At 43.4% G+C, this 16,281-nt stretch overlaps 1 long non-coding RNA gene across 2 annotated transcripts; it reads right to left on the bottom strand.

Moving 5' to 3' along the window:
- Window positions 1-565: 565 nt before the first annotated feature.
- LOC137341413 (uncharacterized) lies at window positions 566-16,240 on the bottom strand. 2 transcript variants are annotated; one of them, XR_010967034.1, is made up of 3 exons: window positions 16,157-16,240; window positions 2,501-2,580; window positions 566-1,040 (listed from the first exon to the last, which is right to left on the bottom strand). It is a non-coding gene; the product is annotated as an uncharacterized lncRNA (long non-coding RNA). The 2 variants fall into 2 exon arrangements; XR_010967035.1 differs by lacking the exon at window positions 16,157-16,240 and adding an exon at window positions 9,205-9,294.
- Window positions 16,241-16,281: the final 41 nt, after the last annotated feature.

Raw genomic sequence — 16,281 nt, 5'->3', positions numbered from 1 at the left:
AAACCAAATCCTTTAGACACACTCAGAAGTGACAAGTTTCCATTAATAGAGTTAGAAATAGATTTTTTTCCTTGGTTTCCAGAAATAAAAAGAAAATGGAAAGAAGAAGGAGTGATCACAAGAAAAGAGAAAGCCAAAGAGAGTTATGGGATGAGAAAGGAAAGATCTTTAACAAGGAAGTAAGGAACGGAGTATGAGGTAGGAATGGCAGGGGAGGGGTGCAGACCCAGAGAAGGAAAGCTACTTACATTTAGATAGCACCTTACAGCACCTCTCAGCTTGTGCAGAAGAACTTCACATAGAATGAATTAATTTTTTTGCTCTGTGACCAAGGCAGCCATTTTGCACACAATCAAGCTCCACAAAAGCAATGAGATGATGGTCAGTTTATGCATACTGTTTTTGGTGATGTTGATTTAGGGAAGACTAGGACGCAGGGAGAATTCCCTACTCTTCTTCAATTTGTGCCAGGAGATCTTTGAAAAATACCCGAGCGGGCAATCAGGGCCTTGGTTTAGCATTTCATTTGAAGGATGACACCTCCAATAATGAAATACACCCTCAGTACTGCACTGAAGTGTCAGTCAAGATTATGTGCTCACGTCTTAGAGTGGGGCTTGAACCCATGACCTATAGACAAGAGTGTACTGTTATAAACTGAGCAAGGCTGACACTCCATTAACTCATAGTAAAGGCCTTTAATACAGTGGACATGAGAAACATCTCTCTTTGGCTGTGGAAATGTAGTCCTTGGTATAATGTTGATGCTTTCGGACACTAAAGAAAAACATTTCATTCTATTGCAGCTGAAACCATCAGAATCCAGAGTGAAAACATTTGGAACCAATTTGTATAATTTGTGTCAGATTTCTAACCTTCCCTTAAAGCCACAAGATACCTTTCAACGTGTCTGTATGAAGAACTGTCTGATCGGATATTTATAGAAATTCCAAATGGCAAATTCTTTCGACTGTGTACCCACTCTGCAGTACGATGGCTGGATGACTTTGGAGCACGATCCAACAGGTCATTGCGGAAGACTGTGGGAAGGGAAGGGGAGACTTGATGGATTGCAATATGATAAGCTGCGGCTTGAACTCCTTGCAAGCTCTTTAACCCTTCCAGCACTGAATTTTATTTGCAGCTTCTGTAATACATTTAGATTTCAAGCACGTAATACCGATTAATACTGACTGGGGGGGGGGGGAAATAAATGATTTTCGTGCCTGATTTTCCACAGAGTTTCCACCTGATTTTGTGTAGATCTAGGGTAAGTGGAAGTGAAAAGTTGGCCGGAAAGCTGCTTCCTGACAATCTTTGTCACTTCTAGGATTTTCCACCAGCCGCTGAATATGTGATATACCGGCCTTGGAAAAGGTCCAGAAGAGAGCTACGAGAATGATTCCTAGCTTAAAGAACCTTGGCTGCTCAGAAGGGCTTAACGATTCGGGCCTATTTACTTTAGAGCAGCGTAGACCTTAGAGGTGACTTGATAGAGCGCTATAAAATAATGAAAGGGCTGGATAGCGTCCCTATTGATAGATTATTCCAGTTTAACAGATTGGGGAGGACCAGGGGACGTGAAATTAAACCACTCAAGAGTAGGAATAGACTGGATGTTAGGTGGTCTTTCTTTTCCCAGAGAGTAGTGAGCCTCTGCAATACATTGCCGGCTGGTGTGGTGCATGCTGACTCTCTGTATTGCCTTCAAGAGGGAGCTGGACCGGTTCATGACTGGAGCAGAGATCGCATCATATAGAAGGTAAGTGGATTTACAGATAATACTTGGTCCATGTGATCTCCTGGACTGGCTTTGATAGCCTGCGGGGGGTCGGAGATGAATTTTCCAGAGTACTTTTTCCCTTATTGGCCCTGGGTTTTTCTGTGTTTTTGTCCCTCCCAGGAGATTACATGGCTGCGGTGGGAGTGAGGTGGGGGGGGGTGATTGATGGGAAGTGTCTAGTCATGATGGTCCAGCCATTATAAGTGTGGGCAGGCTGATGGACCAGCTGATCTTTTCCTGCCCATCAATTTTGTATGTTCGTATGTCTGCCCAAATATGGGGATCATGACTCGAGGAGGTTGGCCTCAGTGCCAAATATCTGATAGGCGCTCCCATTATGCAAATTTCTGTGGTGGGAGCATCAGTTCATGGAATGTAACCCCATAAGAAAGGATAGTTCTGTATGACTGAGTTCCTCATCAAAGAGTCTCATTACAAACTGCACAATTGGGGCAGCATAGATTTTGCATTGATCAGCTGGAAATATTACTTGATTTCATGTCATAATAAATGTCATTTTTGACTTAATTTATAAATTTGTCATCAGAAGAAATATCACTGGGTGTGAGAGGGTGATAACACGATGATGTTTACTGGGCCTGGTGTGGACACTCCAGCTACGTCTAGCAACCCATGAGGGGAGGTGGAGATGAAGAGTTTCAGGTTCTAAGAAGAGACCTTTGATTCATCGATGAACTGCCCTTTTCCCCAACCTACCTGATAACTGACTTTTGCCCACATACATTCCAATCTTGCAGTTAGAGTTAAATCCGATTCCTTCCCAAATGTACAGTCATCTATATAAAGAGAAGTAATATTGTAAAACTTAACAAAACCAGTAAGAGAATTTATGAGTGAAAATAATTTGCAGAAATGTAATAAATCCTAAAAAAAAAATCACAGCCAGCAGCAACGTATTGAATCTAGGGACTGGTAAACTGTTTTCAAAATGACAGAGTAATTCCCAGAACCCATCCTTCCTGACAAGACGGAGACGTCAGATTATTGTGCTTCTGACATTCCCAAACCAATCTCTCCAAAGATCTCCAGCCCAAGCTTAAAGCTGTCAACATTCCGCGTTGACAAATGTATTAATTGTAAATAAAAAAATAAAGGACTGTCACTATCCAGAGAGAATCCATCGTGAGCACATCAGAAATTCTGCAAGTACACGGCAGTTGCATCAGAATCTGAAAAGGGAAGAGGTGCAGTTTTGACGAAGGATCCGCATCCAAAGCATTACCCTGCCTTTTCTGTTTATCGATGCTGACGAGCTTGCTGTGTACGCCCAGCTTAACCGACTGTTTGCTTTCTACGTGAACAAGGCAGGCTGGGTTTTAAACAGGTCAATTCACTGTTTTGAAAATGGTCACTTTGACATTTCTACGGTAAAGAAAGAAAGAACTTGCATTTATATAGTGCCTTTTCTTGATCTCTAGAAGTCCCAAAGTGTTTTACAGCCAATGAAGTACTTTTGAAGTGTAGTCATTGTTGTAATGTAGGAAAGATGGGTGATACCCGTTGGGTTATCGTGACATTTCTAAGACGGGGTGATACCCGTTGGGTTATCGTGACATTTCTAAGATGGGCTGATACCCGTTGGGGTATCGTGACATTTCTAAGACGGGGTGATACCCGTTGGGTTATCGTGACATTTCTAAGACGGGGTGATACCCGTTGGGGTATCGTGACATTTCTAAGACGGGCTGATACCTCTTGGGTTGTAGTGACCGATTTTGAAATCCCACTGTTTTTAACCCCGTTCTCTCCCCATTTCTCTGCTCCTTTCCTGCCTCACGTGGGGTATGGTTCTATGGATATCGGCAATCTTCCAACATTATACCAAAGTTCTGCATATCCTAGGCTGTGGGTGTCATCAGGTGATTCAACACTGTGGAGCAGCACAGCTGAGTCTGATGGAGATGAGGAACTGGAACCCTGTATGATTCTTTCCTTCCCTAGTCCATGACCAATTGCAATACCCTTACCTCTGTCCCGGCGGTGAACAGCTAACTCAGTGCAGACCAGGAATTGAACCTGGGAGCTCGTTAGCCCAGATGGCTTAGTGTCAACCAGGTCATGCATTTGCCCATCGGGGGAGCCTGGAATCCCATGTTTGATGAGTATTAAATCTCAGACTCCCCTGAGAGGCCTGGGTTAAATCAATTCCTTCTGGTCATCCAGCGGGTAAGGAAGTAGTGTATGTGTGTGTCTACGTGTGTGTGTGCATGTGTGCATATCTAAATGGGTGTGTATATTTGTATATTTACATGTGTCTGTAGTATGTTTATGCATGTGGATATGTGAGTACGTGTGTATATATATGTATCTGTGTGTATATCTGTCTGCCTATGTATATGTGTGTGTGTGCCTGTATGTGTGCCTGTGTGTATGCACATGTGTGTGCGCATGTATGCGTGTGTGCATTTGTGCATATGTGTTTGTGCGCATGCATATGTTTGTGCACATGTAAGTGTGTGTGCATGCGTGTGTTTGTGCATGTATGTGTGTGGCATGTGTGTGCACATGTGCATGTTTGTGAGAGTGTGTGTGTATGTGTGCGCATGTGTATAGAATCTGATTCACTTGCAGTACTTTTTTTTAATGGAGATATCAGCAAGGTTGAATTGCTGGAGCTGGAGCTGGAGCAGGACCTGGAGCACTCTGTGCTGACCGCCCTTCATTTTCTGTGGTCAGCTTATTTGAATAATTATTAATAGCAGTCAGTGAAGCTTTGGCCTTTTGCAGGGAGCAATGGGGGATGCAGCAAATCTGGCCAACAGGTCTAAATTAAAGGGATACGTGCACTTAAAGGCTACCGGCCATGTATAGGCAAGCAGGCCGAGTGAACGGCCAGCCTATCCAGAAGCGGCAGAGGGAGGCTCGGCTGATTTTAATGGCCGGGCCTCATTAACAAGCCATTGGCAGACTTCACAACCAATACGGCCGGGAAGTATGAGGCAAGCGGCCAAAAGTCGGACCTAAGGTAAGTGCAAGGATGGGGGTTCCGTGGTGGGCAGGAGTTTGGGAAGAAGTGGGGTAGTCGAGCACTTCTGCTCCCTGCCCCACAAAGGGAAGTTTTAAACTTGCCCTACAGGGCCTGTTCGACCAGGTTGTTTCTGTTGGGATCCTATTGATTTATTGGAACCCGATTTGCATGAACATATGAGGATTCTGCCTGGCTCAGGTAGGTAAAAATCCCAGTCGAGCGGGAGCGCAGTGGGTATTTCACCCCTTCCGTTTTAACTGCCCCACCGCCCAGTTTCTAACCCCCACCCCCCCCCCCACAATTGTTTCAGCCTTCATCAAGCTTTGGAATGAGTTTCAGATATTTGCTAGCCTTTGCCAAGCTGTGGAGGTGGGTGGGGTGGATCTATCGCAAATCACAGTAAAATCACCTTCAAGGGTAGGCAGCTAAAACAGAAAACGTTTTTTAAAAAGTCAGTAAAAGGCAGCCTTAAATTAAAATGCAAAAGAAAAGCTTTTGCTCTTCAGTAAATGCAACAAAAACAAACCAGAATGCAAAAAAAAACAAAGTTAATCACTCACTAAAGCAAAGGACACAAAGAATTTACATTTATATAGCACCTTTCACATCCTCAGGATTTGCCAAAGCATTTCAAGCCAATGAAATACTCTTGAAGTATAGTCACGTAAGCAACATTGGCAGCCAATTTGTGCACAAGGTCAGACACAAACAGCAAAGGGATAAATGACCAGATATACTATTTTTTTGAGTAGTTGGTAGACAGATAATTGTTGGTTACGATGCCAGGAGAACTCCTCTACACTTCTTTGAATAGTGCCATGGGATCTTTTATATTAACCTGAACAGGCAGATAAGGCCTTGGTTTCAATGTCTTTCCATAAGACAGCACTTTTAACAATACAGCTCCAGTGAAGTGTCAGCCTAGATTATTTTCTCAAGCCCTGGAATGGGACTTGAACCCATAACCATCTACCTCAAAGGCAAGAGTGCTACTAGTGAACCAAGCTGACAGTTAAGCTCAAAGAGGACCAGGACGTCAGTTCTCTTTGGCAGTACGCCTGCTTTATGCAGTGATAATCTTGTGCTGGTGGAACGAAACTGTGGGAAATGCGGATCAGGGAACCTGTCTTCAGTTGCAGAAGTTTCAAAGGTTTAATGGAGCCTCCTTCTGTCCAGTACTACCCAGTCAGAAAATACAGCGCATCTCTGGTGCTCAAACTCAGCGACCGATTTTCTGCACCCACCATGCCAAGCACATACGCATCGCTGGTGGCTGGGAGCAGAAACTCTCTCCTGAAGATAAGACAGGGTAAATCATCGAATAAGAAAGGCTTGGATTTCCATAGTGTCTCTCAGGAACATCTCAAAGGGTTTCATGTACAATGAATTACTTGAAATGCAATGATGATTGTTGTTTACGAAAATGTGGTGATTAGGTGATACCCACCTTGGATTTAAAAGTGTAAAAAGAAGGAAAGACTGAGGGAGGTACAGTCCATAATGCATATATTGTCCTTGTTTCCTGACGTTAAAGAGTTATATAAACCCTCTACTCTGATGGTTGGTTGTACGGTTTTTACTGCGCCAGTCTGATCAATGTAGAATCCATATTCATAAGGATGTGTGGAAGCCAGAATGGCACTTTGAGCACATTCAGTACATGGACTGGATATGGTACAACCCTTCTGGATATTGGCCAGCTCCATGGCCTTGTGTGAAAAGGCCTTATTTTACAGCATCACAAAGACTTATCAACATAGAAGTAAAGACAATGTTTTCTGTGTAGGTAGATGGAGGAACTGAAGGGAAAGTGTCTTAGATATTGTGAGTGTTACTGGTACTGGGTGTTGGACAGGGGTCATAGACTGTCCATGTCGGTTTAGATGGTGCCTACAGTTCTGCACAGCTGGACTAGAGTTGTTGTCTTGGGGGATGGCAGGCAATTAATGTCACCAGCTGCCATCTCAGAGTCTGAGAAATGATGAGACTATATGGTGGACAGATTGCAATATTCCCTTCATCCACTGAGCTCCTTATAATGTTCAAATCCTATTAACCCTGCAGTATCCTCAATAGAAACTATTTGACATTTTGAACAATAATCATCGACCATCTTATCTTTCACTGGCTTTAAAAACTGACTTAACCCTTCAACTGCTCAATATTTTTCCAGCTCAAAATGTTTACACGTATATGGTGTTACTGTACACACGAAGTGACATTCTGTTTCATTTCTGCCATTGGTTGTTGTAATGCAACATGACAGGTGTATGGTGCCTGGGGACATGTTTGTTTCTGAATTAGAAAAGCATTGCCAATGTACTTGTGTGCCTATGTGTAGTGTACTTGCCTGCACGTGTACGCACATTTAAGTGTGCACGGTTGCCTATAAACCTATGCAGACACACAGGCAGGTACATGATTGTTGTATATCTCTGTTTTCTGTGCCTGCATATACGTATGTACATGTCTGTCAGTGTGAATGTTTTTGTATCAATTCCAAAGTGACAACAACAACAACTTGCATTTATATAGCACCTTTAACATAGTAAAACAACCCAAGATGCTTCACAGGAGCATTACCAAACAAAATTTGACATCGAACTACATAAGGAGATATTAGGTCAGGTGACCAAAAGCTTGGTCAAAAAGGTAGGTTTTAAGGAGCATCTTAAAGGAGGAGAGAGAGGTAGAGAGGCCGAGAGGTTTAGGGAGGGAATTCCAGAGCTTAGGGCCTAGGCAGCTTAAGGCACGACCGTCAATGGTGGAGCGATTAAAGTCGGGGATGCGCAGAATTGGAGGAGCGCAGAGATCTTGGATAGTTGTAGGGCTGGAGGAGAATACAGATATAGGGAGGGGCGAGGCCGTGGAGGAATTTGAAAAGAAGGATGAAAATTTTAAAATCCCTCTGCTTTGGAGATGCTTCTACAGAGAGGGGTGGGTCGTGCAGGGGCAGCCTCCTGTCGAGTGCTGCTAGAGCAGCCTTGGTGGAGGTCATTGCTGTCTCACCAGTGGCCCAAACCTGGGAAGCAGATGAGGAATATATTTGCTGGGCTATGGAAGGTTGCCAAGGTAACCGTGCTCAAACTTTGTGTAAGAGTGTCAGCCATGGCTCAGTGGTTGCACTCTTGCCTGAGTAAGGATGTTGTAGGTTCAAGTCCCAGTCCAGAGATTTGAGCACATAATCTAGGCTGACACCCCAATGCAATATTGAGGGAGTGCTGCACTGTGGGAAGTGGCGTCCTTTGGACGAGATATTAAACCGAGGCCCTATCTGCCCTCTCAGGTGGATGTAAAAGGTCCCATATTTATCCCTCAACCAACATTACTAAATCAGATTATCTGGTCATTATCACATTGCTGTTTGTGGGACCTTGCTGTGTGCAAATTGGCTGCTGTATTTCCTACATTACAACAGTGACTACACTTCAAAAGGATTTCATTAGCTGTAAAGCACTTTGGGATGTCCTGAGGTTGCGAAAGGTGCTATATAAGTTCAAGTCTTTTTCTTCAATTGAAAAATGTTGTCTTGCAAGGCTTCTTAACAGCACTTTGATTCGTGCATCACAGAGGAGCGCACAGCATTCCAGCAACTGTTCATCTACTTGCCAAGTGCACAGCTATGCCCATGTTCTGCCAGGACATTTACATTGCTGCCATCACAATGAATTTGCTCTGTGGCCCACGAAATGTGGCAAGCAATAAGCATTGCATAGTGCTCCCAACAAGGCACCTGAATGCAACAGGCATGCACCTGTGTGTCTATATATAAATGTATGCATCTGTGTGTGTTATATTTGTATATTGTGTCTCATATATTTGTGTATTGTATGCGTGTGCTTATTTTATATGTATGCACCTATGTGTATTAAATGTGTGTGCCTGAGTTTATTGCATGTGTGTCTGTGTATTGTATACATTTTCTGTGTGAACTGTATGCATGTCTTGTGTATTGTACGATTGTATATGTGTGTGTATTGTATGTGTGTCTGTGTGTATTGTACACGTATGTCTTGTGTATTGTATGTATGCATATTGTATTGTATGTGCGTGTATTATATGTGTGTCTGTGTGTATTGTGTATTATATGTGTGTATTGTATGTGTGTGTATTGTACATGTGCACATTGTATTATATTTGTGTATTGTATTATATTTGTGTATTATATTTGTGTATTGTATTATATTTGTGTATTATATTTGTGTATTGTATTATATTTGTGTGCCTATGTGTAGTTCAGTTGTGCCCAGTGAAGTCTGACCATTCCTTCATGATCACGGCATCATCTGTGATAACTTAGAAACGTCAGACAGCCTTATTCTCTGTTAACTGCTAAAAGTCATTTCTTTAAACTCACACCCTTTTGAACACATCCATCCACACAAGGTAACAGCCACATTGCAGACTGCAGTTGCTACGTTTATTTACAGACCTGCAAAAATGTACCTTTCGAGAATCCTCCGCATTGTTAAACCTGCTGCTGCTGCTCAGTGCTGAATGTGAGGAAGGAGCTGGTGATCTAGTAACTGAAAGAAGTGAATTATAACTGAGTGCCCAGGACTCCCTGGTGGATGATGAGTAGGCAGCAGTGAATCAGTTGTAAATCTTTTAAAAGTAAAACAATTCTCCTAGGATTGGGTATTATCAAAAGCTTTTCCATGTAACTTTTAGTCCTTGTATAATGTGTAGCTTTCAACCTCTTAATGGTTCAATGTGGAGCACTGTGACCAGAGTACGTTGTATGCATTTGCATGTTGTGCAGTGCCCAGGCTCATCAATATGAAATAAAGCTTCTGTGCTTTTGTTGGAACTCGTTACCAAGTGATGACGGAAAGAGTGAGAGAAAATATCAGGCACATGTTTTCTTTTTCATTATAAGTAAACTGATGAAGATTTAACTCTGAAACCACTATTAACACTGGGGACTGCAACACTTTCCCATTTTAGTCACCCAGTCAAGTGCAAGTGCAGGGCAGTTAGAAGCATCTGCTCCCAAAACTGTACCTCAGCTCAACTCCCCCGACTGCACCGGTGTGACACAGCAGCCATCCTGTGTCATGAGTGAGACTGCCAAGCAGAGCCAAATTAGCAGCCATTTTGTGAAGTGAACACAAGTTCACAAGGAACTTATTTTTAATTCATTCTTAGTATGTGGGCCAGCATTTATTGCCCATTCCTAGTTGCCCTGAGAAGGTGGTGGTGGTGGGCCGCATTCTTGAACCACTGCAGTTGTGGTTTAATACAGCTGAGTGGCTTGCTAGGGCAGTTAAGAGTCTGCAATTACATATAGGCCAGGCCAGGAAGGATGGCTGGTTTCCTTCTCTTAAGCACATTAGAGAAGCAGTTGGGTTTTTACGACAATCTGATAGCTTTATGTTGACTTTTAGTGATACAGCTTTTCCAGATAAACCGCGTTCAAATGCTTAAACTGCTATGGTGGGATTTGAACTGACCTCTGGATTATTAGGCCTCTGGATTACTACTCCAGTTACATAACCACTACATTACCGTACTTTTATCTCACTTAGGGTCCTTACGGTTAACAGACCATTGGCCTCAGCTGGATTTGAACCCAGATTTGATAGGTGAAAGGCCAGTGCATTCATTCACTATTTGGGGGGGGAAAAAAATTGCAAAAAATCTTGGTGCAGGAGACAATGTAGAGCAGTGAAAGGTGTGTGTGTGTGTGTCTGGGTGGGAAGAGATTGAAGGAAGGGGTGGGAACAAAGGTCTTGAGAGACTGTGGCATCCTTACACTACACTCCACAGTGTAAAGTGAGGCAGGTGGTTATAAATGGATAGCCATGCGGTGAAGGATAGATTACTGGAGCCTGGTCTTTAGTTGTTTCCAAGCCTTTATTCACAGAGCTTAGACTTACACACACACCACACCCTAGCTAAGCTCTCCTATAAAAAGAAACGAGAGTCCCCAATTGATACCCACCACCTGAATACAATTAACACTAATTGATATAAATCATACAATTAACACATGTAAGTGCTAATCACATGTTCGGGAGAAGCTACTGAGTGTTTTTTGTTAGAACAGAAGGAGGCCATTCGGCCCATCATGCCTGTGTCGGCTCTTTGAAAGAGCTATCCAATCAGTCCCACTCCCATAATGTGGATGCCCACTGTACCCTATTGAATGGTGGCTCCACTAGTTGGAGGTGCAGAAGTTCAGCAACAGCTGCTCACCTCTCTCCAACCCAACCGTGGTATCCATAAGAAATATGAAGCAGGTCTGTTTTGTCCTGGTCTGGTAGCTGTCCATTTAAATCAACCACAATACATGAGAGTTTAAAAAGACACCTGCTCATCTGCCGCCCATATTGTTTAATATGTAATGAAATTCCTCATTACTGTCTCCCTGGTAACGGGCTTAAGAGGAGTCTAATGCATGGTTTTAAAAATATGCGGGCATTGTGATTATTTCAGTCAGATATGACAGCCTGTTATTTCTTAAATGAGACTGTCAGTTATAAGTTTCTTAATTGGCCTTGGCAACTTGTTAAGAACTATAAAAAGGGTGAACAAATGAGTGAAATTAAATCAAACAAACTGAAATCTTGATTGAAATGCAGGTAGATTCCCGAAGCTCATAGGGAGATAAGAAGGCGGGAAGCTGGTAATGTAACAGGCTGGATAATGTAGAACATGACAAACTATTCCACCTTGGCCAGAACAGTAGAACTAGAGGACACGGCCTGCGCTTGAAGGAAGGTAAATTCAAACTAATCTGTGAGCGAGACGTCAATCTATGGAACAGACTCCGTGGGGAAGCAGTTATTATTGATTCATTCAAATGCAAATTAGATAGATTTCTTTCAGAAAATAACATTTTGGGATACAGTATATGAGTAATTTGAGATCTAGCATGTGGTTAGTGTAGCATGCTTGAGAGGAACAGGTAATTTTGGACCTATGATTCCCAAAGCTCTCCACCACTGGAGTTTTCCCTTGCATAAAGCCTGGATCTGTTGTAGACTAATGGACAGAGATTAATTGCTATGAAGGGTTAAGTTACGAGGAGTGATTACACAAATTGGGGTTGTATTCTCTCGAGTTTAGAAGGTTAAGGGGTGATCTGATCGAAGTTTATAAGATATTAAGGGGAACAGATAGGGTGGATGGAGAGAAACTATTTCCGCTGGTTGGGGATTCTAGGAGTAGGGGACACAGTCTAAAAATTAGAGCCAGACCTTTCAGGAGTGAGATTAGAAAACATTTCTACACACAAAGGGTGGTAGAAGTTTGGAACTCTCTTCCGCAAACGACAATTGATACTCGCTTAATTGCTAAATTTAAATGTGAGATAGATAGCTTTTTGGCAACCAAAGGTATTAAGGGATATGGGCCAAAGGCAGGTATATGGAGTTAGATCACAGATCAGCCATGATCTTATCAAATGGCGGAGCAGGCACGAGGGGCTGAATGGCCTACTCCTGTTCCTATGTTCCAATTAGTCAACAACTCCATTATCATTACCAGGATGGTAGAAGGTGAACCAGATGGACCTTGGTCTTTTCTTGTCCAGCAATTCCTATGGTCCTAATGGTCCTTAATAGAGAACAAGTTAGCAGATAGGGTATGCAACATGTTATTGTTTTCCCTTTCAAGAAAATAGATCATCTGGATGAAGAGCCTCAGTGGAGTAAGTGCTGGGATTTGCTCGCCTGGGACTGGGACCCACTGCAGTTTGTGGGGTCTGGGGGATATCCCTTGTTTTCCCTGCACCACCAGGACTGCCCCCATAGGCTGGAAAATCAGCCATCCTCTCTGCTGGATTCAAGGAGGCGCTGAACCCGCCCCACGCCCCCCCCCCCCCCACCACCGAAAAGAAATCCAAAGTTGTATCCCCATTGGCCCCCCTTTTGTGAAGGGGCTGAGTTTAAAATATATATTTTTTAAATGCTTCATCTTTTTCTGCAGGGGGGTCTAGGCGACAACGTAAGCCAGGTGGGATCTACATCCGCCATTCATTGGCTTGGTACACCAGCTGCCGATGATCTGCCCAGTTGATGGGAGCCTGGGGATGGGAGAACTCCAGGCGTTGGGATTCCCCGTCCCTTCCTACGTCAATGGCCTTGTTTGAAGCGCACAGGAGCTCCACCCCCACAAGATCAGATGGAAACCTGGGCGGGGGGGGGGGGGGAATGAATTACATCTGTTTGCACCCTGGTCTAATTATCAATTATTAATAATTGTTTCACCAGGTCTTGAAAGAAAAGGACATAAAATGCCTTTCACAATGTCCCAAAGCACTTTATAGCAATTGAAGTGTAGTAGCCAATGTGCACACAGCAAGATCCCACATGAAATAAATGACCAGATAATCTGTTTTTAAGCAATGTTGGTTGAGGGGCAAATATTTGCCAGGACACCTCCCCTTTTTCATAATAGTGGGATCTTTTACATCCACCTGAGAGAGCAAACAGGGCCTCAAATCTTTGAAGTGGGTCTTTGAACCCATAACTTTCTGACTCAGAGGCAAGAGAGCTTCCAACTGAGCCACAGCTGACACCCTGTTTGCAACTCCACTGGGGATTGACTCGTCTATAATTATATCTTTAAAAACATTGCGTCTAGTGTGTGTTTTGTCCATCACATACCAGACACCACACATTTAAATGTCATACTTTGTTTCAGGTGCAAAGTCTTCTTTGGAACAAGCCAGTCACTTAATACCGGGTGTTGCTAATCTGGAGCCTGAAAATTACAAGCATCAGCAATCTGCATAATTACCTTATCAAACAACTAAACTCTGACGGAGGCTCTGTTTACTTAACAACAATTAGATTTTGTGATTTTAAAGGGGCACTGTTCCACCTTAGCAAGGGAAACATTGTGCATAGGAGGGCTTAGCACTCCTGTCCTTCTAAAACCACAAACAATGCAATGGGAGCTCTGTGTCCGGCAAACTCCTGATGTCACACTTCAAAGTGTCACACCTTGTTACAGATTAAAAAAAAGAGGGAAAGTCAGCCATTGACCTGGAGCCAGAGGTTTACAAGAAATTTATTGACCTCTAATTGACATCAGTTACAATTACAAGGACTTGAGCCTTAAAGGGACAGAACAGGTCAGCAAACTGAGCATCACAGCTGTGATCCAGACTGCAGAATAACTAAGAGGCAATATAAACTAAATGGTACAATTCTGAAAGGGGTACAGGAACAGAGAGACCTGGGAGTATATGTGCATAAATCATTGAAGGTGGCAGGCCAGGTTGAGAAAGCGGCTAAGAAAGCATACGGGATCCTGGGCTTTATAAATAGAAGCATAGAGTACAAAAGCAAGGAGGTTATGATGAACCTTTATAAAACACTGGTTTGGCCATAATGGGAGTATTGTGTCCAGTTCTGGGTACCGCACTTTAGGAAGGATGTGAAGGCCTTAGAGAGGGTACAGAAGAGATTTACTAGAATGATTCCAGGGATGAGGGACTTCAGTTATGTGCATTACTGGAGAAGCTGGTGTTGTTCTCCTTGGAACAGAGAAGGTTGAGAGGAGATTTGATAGAGGTATTCAAAATCATGAAGGGTCTGGACAGAGTGGATAGAGAGAATCTGTTCCCATTGGCAGAGGGGTCAAGAACCAGAGGATATAGATTTAAGGTGACTGGCAAAAGAACCAAAGGAGACATGAGAAAAAACTTTTTTACACAGCGAGTGGTTAGGATCTGGAATGCACTGCCTGAGGGGGTGGTGGAGGCAGATGCAATCGTGGCTTTCAAAAGGGAATTGGATAAGTACTTGAAGGGAAAATGTTTGCAGGGCTATGGGGATAGGGCGGGGGAGTGGGACTAGCTGGATTGCTCTTGCATAGAGCCGGCACGGGCTTGCCGGGCCAAATGGCCTCCTTCTGTGCTGTAACCATTCTATAATTCTATGCTTCTGTAAACCATGCCATAAGAGGTCCACTAGTATGAAATTTTAAAATAGGAATAGGCAAAGGATGAATTTTGGGCAAGTGCTGAGGAGAGGGATGGAGAGGCTCCTTTTTTTTGGTTTTGGGCTGACTGCCAATGAATTTCAGGAATTATGCTTCTGTCTTTAACTGCTGCCCAATGAAGGTAAATGGGAGTGCACTGCATGGGAATGTGATCAGAAGCCATAAGAATGAAGATTGTGTGGTGTAAGTATTTGTTAGAACATGCTCGTAACCATTATTTTTTAGATATACTTTTTAGATATCTCCCCTGGCATTGCTCACAGTGAATCAAAGGAGGTGGTAGGAGTTTGAGAGAGATATGTTGAGAATAGGAACATAGGAAAAGGACTAGGCCATTCAGCCCCTCCAGCCTGCTCCAATTAGATCATGGCTGACCTGTGCCTTTGTTTTAATTCATTTATGGGATGTGGGCGTCGCTGGCAAGGCCAGCATTTATTGCCCATCCCTAATTGCCCTTGACAAGGTGGTGGTGAGCCGCCTTCTTGAACCGCTGCAGTCCGTGTGGTGAAGGTTCTCCCACAGTGCTGTTAGTCAGGGAGTTCCAGGATTTTGACCCAGTGACGATGAAGGAATGGCGATATATTTCCAAGTCGGGATGGTGTGTGACTTGGAGGGGAACGTGCAGGTGGTGTTGTTCCCATGTACCTGCTGCCCTTGTCCTTCTAGGTGGTAGAGGTCAGGGGTTTGGGAGGTGCTGTCGAAGAAGCCTTGGCGAGTTGCTGCAGTGCATCCTGTGGGTGGTACACACTGCAGTCACAGTGCGCGGTGGTGAAGGGAGTGAATGTTTAGGGTGATGGATGGGGTGCCAATCAAGCGGGCTGCTTTGTCCTGGATGGTGTCGAGCTTCTTGAGTGTTGTTGGAGCTGCACTCATCCAGTGGAGAGTATTACATCACACTCCTGATTTGTGCCTGGTACATGGTGGAAAGACTTTGGGGAATCAGGGGGTGAGTCAGTCACCGCAGAATACCCAGCCTCTGACCTGCTCTTGTAGCCACAGTATTTATGTGGCTGGTCCAGTTAAGTTTCCTTAACTCCAATTACCTGCCTTAGCTCCATATCCCTTAATACCCTTTCCTAACAATGAAGGAAAAGGATAGTGGTAACATGTTTTTTCATTGCTTCTAAGGAAAGCAGATTAGCGTGGCAGATTTTCTGTTCCTAGAGTTAAATACTAAGATGCACCTTACTAGACTCTCAATAATTTTTTATCGATGTTTGAAGTCAGCCATTGATTCAGCCTCTATTTTACATTCACATCTGATCCATTGCCGCTAATGAAACACTTTCTGGCACCTCATTTTCACAGCACATGACAGAAAGTTTTCCTGAAAAATAAAGTGACAAAAGACAATTTCACTGAAGAATAATACCGTGGTTCATAAAGGATACACGATACAGTCTATGTAATCATAATTAATTCAATCATACCTTCAATTGGTCACCCAGATTGTCTTTAAATGTATAGGGTCAATCACCTTGCCGTTGTTCCTGAAATATAAATTTCAATTCCCAACCTCTTCCTCAAAAGAATTAACTTCCTGTAAAGCCTTTTC

This window comes from Heptranchias perlo, chromosome 23 (genome assembly GCF_035084215.1).
Source record: "Heptranchias perlo isolate sHepPer1 chromosome 23, sHepPer1.hap1, whole genome shotgun sequence".
Classification (NCBI taxonomy): Eukaryota; Metazoa; Chordata; class Chondrichthyes; order Hexanchiformes; family Hexanchidae; genus Heptranchias; species Heptranchias perlo.
This window is presented reverse-complemented; position numbering and strand designations above follow the sequence as displayed.